This window comes from Suricata suricatta, chromosome 9, assembly GCF_006229205.1.
Source record: "Suricata suricatta isolate VVHF042 chromosome 9, meerkat_22Aug2017_6uvM2_HiC, whole genome shotgun sequence".
Taxonomy (NCBI): Eukaryota; Metazoa; Chordata; class Mammalia; order Carnivora; family Herpestidae; genus Suricata; species Suricata suricatta.
Window position 1 is genome coordinate 10625677 of NC_043708.1, and position 8613 is coordinate 10634289.

Here is an 8613-nt window from a genome sequence, read left to right on the forward strand (position 1 = left end):
AGGGGAGGGTCAGAAAGAGAGAGACACACATAATCTGAGGACAGGCTCCAGGCTCTGAGCTACCTGTCAGTACAGAGCCTGATACGGGGCTCGAACCCACAAACCTCGAGATCATGGCCTGAGCTGAAGTTGGACACTTAACTGACTGAGCCACCTGGGCGCCCCTGGTAGCAACATCTTGAGAGCCATCTGGGCTAGAAACGGGAAGAGCTGTGTTCCAGTCCTTGCTAGATACTCTTAGGTGGCATGTTTCCTTCAGTCTCTCAGTCTTTTTATTTGCAAAACCAGAGTCCTGTGCCATATCACCCCCAACGTTATTCCAGTTCCCCGATTTTTATATCCATAAGTGATAAAAGGGGCTTCATCTGTTCTGGAAAGAGCACTAGAAGGTTGAACTAGAGGGCTCTTCTGCTCACCTCCCTTTCGTTTATTTATTTGGTATTCAGCCAACACTTGTGAGGTGCTTACAATGTTTTGAGGGACTGGATGAAAGCACATACCAGACCATTGTCCACAGACTGAGCAGTGATTTCTGAGCAAGATGTCTTGGAGACCAGAATTGCGGAGGGCATTTTGGGACTCTGATGTCTTCCACAGTGAGGAGCCTGGGCAAAGCGTTCTTCTCAAAGATAATTCTCTAAGGAAGAGACTCCTTGAAAGCTTTAGCTTGGGTTCTAGGGGAGACTTGGTTTTAAGAACTTGGAAATTTCAATAGGATTGCTGGGAGGAAGAAAATATCTTTTGAAAGGTTTAAGTAGACTTTTGGTTTCACTTCTGGGACAAACTATTACTATTTCTTTGGGGAAGACCGTGTGAATAATGGTGAGGGTGAGTGATTCTGTGTAGGGTTTCTCATACAGCAGGGGTTTTACTAAGTCCGATTCAACACTTAATTCTCATAACAGAATGCAAGAAATGTGTTTTTATTTACCCAATTTATTGACAGGGAAGCTGAGGAATGCACAACTTTTATTTATTTTTAAATGTTTATTTATTTTGAAAGAGAGAGGGAGAAAGAGAATCCCAAGCAGGGTCCGCACTGTTAGCCCAGAGCCTGATGTGGGGCTTGATCCCATGAACTGTGAGATCTTGACCCAAGCTAAAATCAAGAGCTGGATGCTCACCCTGGTGCCCCAGGAATGCACCACTTCTAAAAAGACCCACTCAGAGTGACATAGGATAAGTGGTAGAGCTGGATTTGGTCCCACACACCTGGCAAATTATGTTCTTAATTACATCCACTGATGTTTCCCTAAATGGGTCTGTTAGTGACGGAAAAGTGGCGCTGGGATACCCTATAGCCCAGTGTATTTGTCTCCTGCTGTAACAAAGTACCACTATCTCGACAGCTTAAGATAACAAAAACGTATTCTCTGATAGTTCTGGAGGTCAGAAGTCCAAAATGGGTCTCACTGGTTTAAAATCAAGGTGTTGGCAGAGCGACGGTCTTTCTGGAGCCCGATGGGGGAATTGCTTGCCTTTTCCAGAGGCTGCCTGCAGCCCTTGACCCATGGCCTCTCCCCGGCTCCACGGTCAGCAGTCCCCGGATCTCTCATGCTGCACTGCCTGACCCTTTCTTTTATCTCCCCTTCCCTTTATAATGATCCTTGAGATCACATTGGCCCACTTTGATGATCCAAAGTAATTTTCTCATCTCGAGATCCTTTTTTTAAAAAGTTTATTATTTATTTATTTATTTATTTATTTATTTATTTATTTATAGGAAGGGTCAGAGAGAGGGAGAGAAAATGATCCTTGTGACTACCTTGGCCCACTTTGTTTCCAAAATAATTTTCTCATCTCGAGACCCTTTTTTAAAAAAAGTTTATTTATTTACGTATGTTTGCATGTATGTATTTATACGAAGGGTCAGATAGAGGGAGAGAGAGGGAGAATCCTAAGCAGACTCTGCACTATGAGGCTCAAACCCATGAACCGTGTGATCATGATCTCAGCCAAAGTTGGATGCTTAACTGACAAGGCCACCCAGGTGCCTCTCATCTCAAGATCCTTAATCCCGCCTGCAAAGTTTCTTACCACGTAAGGACACATATGGACACATTCAGGGGCTTAGGACGTAGACATCATTAGGGGGCCATTATTATGCCCGCTCCATCCAGCAATTCTGCTTGTAGGCATATACCCAAGAGAATTAAAAAAAAAAAAAAGAAAAAAAAACCTTGTATAGGAACATTCCACACAAAAACTTGTTGACAAATATGTTCCTAGCAGCATGATTTATAATAGCCCACAAGTGGAAATGATCTAAATGCTCATGGATAAAGAATATGTGGTGTATCCTTACAGTAAAATATTATTCAGCCATAAAAGCAAATCAAGTACTCATACATGCTCCAACATAGATAGACCTTGACAATATTATGCTGAGTGAAAGAAGCCAGACAGAGGAGGCAGTATATGAGTCCATTATATTAAATGTCCAGGAAAAGCAAATCTATAAAGGCAGAAAGTGGAATCATGGTTGCCCAGACCTGGGGGGTGGGAAATGGGGAGCGACTGCAAATGGGCATAAGGTGTCTTTTGGGGGTGATGGAAATGTTCTAAAATTAGATCGGGGGATGGTTGTACAACTCTATGCATTTAAAATAAGTTATTGAATTGTGCACTTGAATGAATTGTATGATATGTAGATTATATCTTTTTTTAAAGTTTATTTTTGAGAGCACGCGTGTGGGAGAGAGAGAAAGAGAGAGAGAGAGAGCAAGCAAACAGGGGAGGGGCAGAGAGAGAGAGAGAGAGAAGAAGAAGACGCAGAATCCGAAGCAAGTTCCAGACTCTGAGCTGTTAGCACAGCGTCCAACGTGGGGCTTGAACCCAAGAACTGGAAGATCATGACCTGAGCCAAAGTCAGACACTCAACCGACTGAGCCACCCGGGCACACTGATTACATCTTGACAAAGCTGTTTTTAAGAATGAGGAAGACAAAACCAGTACACAGTGATTACATTGTCCACTCTTTCCTTAATAAGGACTTTCATTCTGAGATTGTCCTTCCTACTTTTTAAAATGTATTTTTCCTTTCTGAAAATAATGTGATAGAAAATTGGCAGTAATATTAGTTGTGTTTTCATTGCCCTTCTTTGTAAAGTAAAAAGAAAACATGTCCATTTTTGAATGTATGTAAATACTGTACTGATCTGAGAAAGTCAAGGCCAGGTTGGACCTGTTCAAGTGGAAAGAGGTCTGAGGGATCATTGAATTCAACCTTCTCATTTTCAGGATGAGAAAGGGTGTATGGGCCATGGTGGTGGAGCCCCTCGTGCAAGGTTGCCCAGACAGCTTCCAGACCGTATGTTTGTTTCTACTCTCGTTGCGTCCTCCAAGGTGCCTTTTTTTTTAAATTTTTTAAATGTTTTTAATTTATTTTTGAGAGACAGAGAGAGACCGCACGAGTAGGGGAGGGTCAGAGAGAGAGGGAGACACAGAATCTGAAGCAGGCTCCAGGCTCTGAGCTAGCTGTCAGCACAGAGCCCGATGTGGGGCTTGAACCCACGAACCGTGAGATCATGACCTGAGCTGAAGCCAGACGCTTAACCCACTGAGCCATCCAGGCGCCCCCAAGGTGCCTTTTGATTCAGGGAATCTAAGACCTTGCTGTCAATCCGCCTATGAGTACACATTAAGGGTTAGGGTTAGGGTTGATCTGAGCAGATCAACAGGTTGAGAGGCTTTGCCAGGGACACCGCTCGAAGGAAATGCTTGGCTCCATCGAGCTGAATTAATCCGGGTAAGTCACCTGACCCAGACCAGTCCGCATCCTCACGTGACAGTCAACGGTTCTGAAGTGCTTCTGCCAGTTTACTGGCTCAAAGGAGAAGATGTGGACTGTTTGTGTGGGTGACTAAGAGTACTTCCCCAAGACTCAACAGAGTGGGACATGTGACTTGTAACCCCTGGGGATGGACCCCAACGTGACGTTCTCAGTTTCACTCCTGCTTCTAAAAATATACTACAAAGGCACCTATGAAAATGTCTAAACACCCAAGGGACAAGACACTTGGAGAATGCAAAGATGAATCAGGTATTTCTGTCTTTATCTTTTTTATTTACTTCCAGTCTCGTTTCAGAAAGGATTGAAGGCAGTTTTGAGGGATGAAGTTATGTAAACATGGAAGTCATTTTCTGATCTGAAACTCAACTTTTTAAAAAATATAGTTTATTGTCAAGTCGGTTTCCATATAACACCCAGTGCTCATCCCAACAAGTGCCCTCCTCCATGCCCATCACCCATTTCCCCTCTCCCCCACTCCCCATCAACCCTGTTTGTTCTCAGTATCTACGAGTCTCTTATGGTTTGCTTCCCTCCCTCCCTGTAACTATTTCCCCCTCCCCCTCCCCCATGGTCCTCTGTTAAGTTTCTCCTGAGCCACATATGAGTGATAACATATGGTATCTGTCTTTCTCTGCCTGACTTATTTCACTTACCATAACACCCTCGAGTTCATTCACGTTGCTACAAATGGCCAGATTTCATTCTTTCTCATTGCCATGTAGTATTCCATTGTATAGATGAACCACATCTTCTTGATCCATTCATCAGTTGATGGATATTTAGGCTCTTTCCATGATTTGGCTATTGTTGAAAGTGCTGCTATGAACATTGGGGTCCATGTGCCCCTATGCATCAGCACTCCTGTATCCGTTGGGTAAATTCCTACTAGTAATATTGCTGAGTCATAGGGGAGTTCTATTGTTAATTTTTGAGGAACCTCCTCACTGTTTTCCAGAGTGGCTGCCCCAGTTTACATTCCCACCAACAGTGTAGGAGGGTGCCTGTCTCTCCACACCCTCGCCAGCATCTATAGTCTCCTGATTTGTTCATTTTAGCCACTCTGACCGGTGTTAGGTGGTATCCCCGTATGGTTTTGATTTGTATTTCCCTGATGATGAATGACGTTGAGTGTTGCTGAAACTCAACTTTTTATTAAAAATGTCTAGAGGGGCACATGAGTCATTCACTCAGTTAAGTGTCCAACTCTTGGTTTTGGCTCAGGTCATGATGGTTTGGTGATTTTAGGACCCAAGTGAGGCTCTGTGTTGCTTGGGATTCTCTCTCTCTTTGCCCCTCCCCTCCTCCACTTGCACTGTCTCTCTCTCCAAATAAATTTAAAAAGTTAAAAAAATAAATTGGGGGTGTCTGTGTGGCTCAGGTCATGATCTCACAGTTCATGGATTCAAACCCTACATTGGGCTCCATGCTGACAGCTCGGAGCCTGGAGCCTGCTTTGGATTCTGTGTCTCCCTCTCTCTCTGCTCCTCCCCTTTTTGTGCTCTGTCTCTCAAAAATAAACATAAGACAATTTTTTAAATAGTTACAAATGTCTAGAGAAAATATCCAGCTAAATTTTTTTCCCCAAGATTTTTAATTTTAAGTAATCTCCACACCCAATCCTAAGACTGAGTCGCACGGTCCACCAACTGAGCCTGCCAGATGCCCTCAAAATATTCAGCTAAAATTTTTATACCTCTTAGCTCTGTAGTACAAACTTTAAGAAATAACAATTTTATTGTGATGTAATTCACATACCACAAAAATCACTCATTTAAAGTGTAAAGCAGCATTTACTATATGCTCAGTTGTTGCATCCATCACCAATATCTATTTTTAGAACATTTTCATCCCCCTATACGTCAACTGTACCTGTTAGCACTCACTCCCCATTTTCTCCCAGCCCCTAGAAACCACTATTTTATGACTGGATTTGCCTAGCGGACATTTCATATAAATGGAATGAGGCAATATGGTCTTTTTTAAAAATGTTTATTATTTTGAGAGAAAGAGAAAGAGACAGAGAGAGAGAGATGGAGCACGAGCATGGGAGGGGCAGAGAGAGGGAGACACAGATTCTGAAGCAGGCTCCAGGCTCTGAGCGGTCAGCACAGAGCCCGACGCGGGGCTCGAACCCACCTACAGCAGACCGTGAGATTGTGACCTGAACTGAAGTCGGATGCTCAACTGACTGAGCCACCCAGGTGCCCCCATTATGGCCTTATGTAATTGGCTCCTTTCACTTATAGTGTTTTCAAGGTTCATCCATGTTGAGGAAAACACGTTTTAAAGCTATAAATAAATCAAGAGCATGAGAAGACAAGCCGCAGCCTGAGAGCAAATATTTGCAGAAGACATATTTGATGAAGGACGTACCCAGAATACACAAAGAGCTCTTAAAACGCAACAAGGAGAAAATGAAGAGCACAATTAAAAAAAAAATGGTCCAAAGACCTGAACAGACACCTCGCTAGAGGGGATGTAGGGTTGGTATATAAACATATAAAAACATGTTCCACATCATGCGTCATTAGAGGAATGTACATGAAAGCAACAACGAGATACATACGCACCTGTTAGAAAGGCCTAAATCACAGTTGCTGGGGCTGGTGAGGACGTAGGGAAAGAACTCACTCATCGTTGGGGCGGAGGCAGGATGGAGCAGCACAGTCACTTTGGAAGACACAGGAGGTTTCGTACAAAACAGGACATACTGGCCCATATGCAGCCACAATTGCCCTCCTTGGTCTTTCCCATGTGAGCTGAAAACTTACAGCCACACAAAATCCTCAGACTGATGTTCACAGCAGCTTTCTTCATAACTGCCAACACTTGGAAACAGCCAAAATGTCCTTTAATAGATGAATGGATAAATAAACTGAGGTACATCCAGGCCATGGAATATTATTCAGCACTAAAAAGAAATGAGCTCTCAAACCATGAAAAGCCATGGAAGACACTTAAATGCAAATTACTGAGTGAAAGAAGACAGTCTGGGTGCCTGGCTGGATCTGTCGGTAAAGCCTGAGATTCTTGACCTAGAGGGAGTGAGTTTGAGCCCCATGTTGGGTGTAGAGATTACTTTAAAAAAAAAAAAAAAAAGCCGGGGCGCCTGGGTGGCTCAGTTGGTTAAGCCTCCGACTTCAGCTCAGGTCAGATCTCACGTTTGTGGGTTCGAGCCCCGCGTCAGGCTCTGTGCTGACAGCTGGCTCAGTGCCTGGAGCCTGTTTCAGATTCTGTGTCTCCCTCTCTCTCTGGCCCTCCCCCTCTCATGCTCTGTCTCTTCTGTATCAAAAATAAATAAAACATTAAAAAAATTAAAAAAAATAATTAAAAAAAAAGCCAATTTGAGAGGGCTAAATACTGTAGGATTCCAACTACATGACATTCTGGAAAAGGCAAAACCACAGAGACAGTAAAAAGATCAACGGTTGCCAGGGTTTGGGAGAAAGGGATGAACAGGCAGAGTACAAGGGATTTTCAGGGGCAGTGAGACTAATCTGTTTGACAGTAGAGTGGTGGCTACATGTCACACCTTTGTCAAAATCCATAGAACGTACAAGTCCAGAAGTGAACCCTAACGTAAGCCGTGGACATTGGGTGACAATGCTGTCCCAGCGTAGGTTCTTGATTGTAATAAATGGACCAAGCTGTTGATAGTTGGGGAGGCTCTGTGCACGTGGGTGATAGGGACATATCTGAAAATTCCCTGTACTTTCTGCTCAATTTTGCTGTGAATCTAAAACCGCTCTTAGACGAGCGCCTGGCTGGCTCAGTCGGTTGAGCATCCAACTCTTGATTTCAGCTCAGGTCTTGATCCCAGGATTGTGGGATCAAGCCCCTTGTTGGGCTCCATGCTGAAGATGGAGCCTGCTTAAGATTCTCTCTCTCCCTCTGCCCCTATATCTGGCACACGCTCTCCCTCTCTAAAACAAACAGTGCTCTGAATAAATAAAGTCTATTAAAAACAAATAAACAGACTAGTACAACCAGAAATCTATCATATATACCTGACTTTAGCATCACATGTAAGTTGGATGGTTCCAGTGTAATGGACATTCTTGGCGCCCTGCTGGGTTCCCACTCGCCACGGGCTAAGTTTCCACCTTACCAGGAGATGCCTGGGAAGTTCCACATTCTCGTCACCGCCCGTGACTGGCCGATGTGGGAATTAACAGCTCAGCGCTCTTGCCTCTGGGTGGAAACACCTCTGTGGTAAAATCGTACTTCAGATCTCTTTGTGGGATCACGAAGGGCCCACTTCTTCCTAACCCACGTCTTTGCAGATCCTCTTCCCTTACCCTGTCCCCTTCCAACACTCTCCTCCAGGTTCGTCCTGAGAGTGAGCTGAGCCCTCTGCAGCTCACTAGCACTAGAATCATCTCTCAGGCTTTGTTTCTAGGGAACTGATCTATGACAATTCCTAGAGGACATGTGGCACTGTCTGGAGACATGTGAAGTGTCACAGTGGGGAGGGGAAGCTGGTATCTGGTGGTAGAGGTCAGGGATGCTGCTATAAACACCCTATAATACACACACATCGACGGTCTCCTTCGCAAAGAATGATCCAGCCTAAAATGTCAATAGCGCTGAGGCTAAGTAGCCTGGCTTAGCCTTCATTGAGGAGGCACTCTAAGGCAACATGATTTACAGGGAATGAGAAATAACTAGATTTAATAGTCTCTCCACTACATTCTTTTCTAAAGATTTTTTTAATGTTTACTTATTTTTGAGAGAGAGACAGAGACAGAGCGTGAGTGGGGGAGGGGCAGAGAGAGAGAGGGAGACAGAATCTGAAGCAGATTCCAGACTCTGAGCTGTC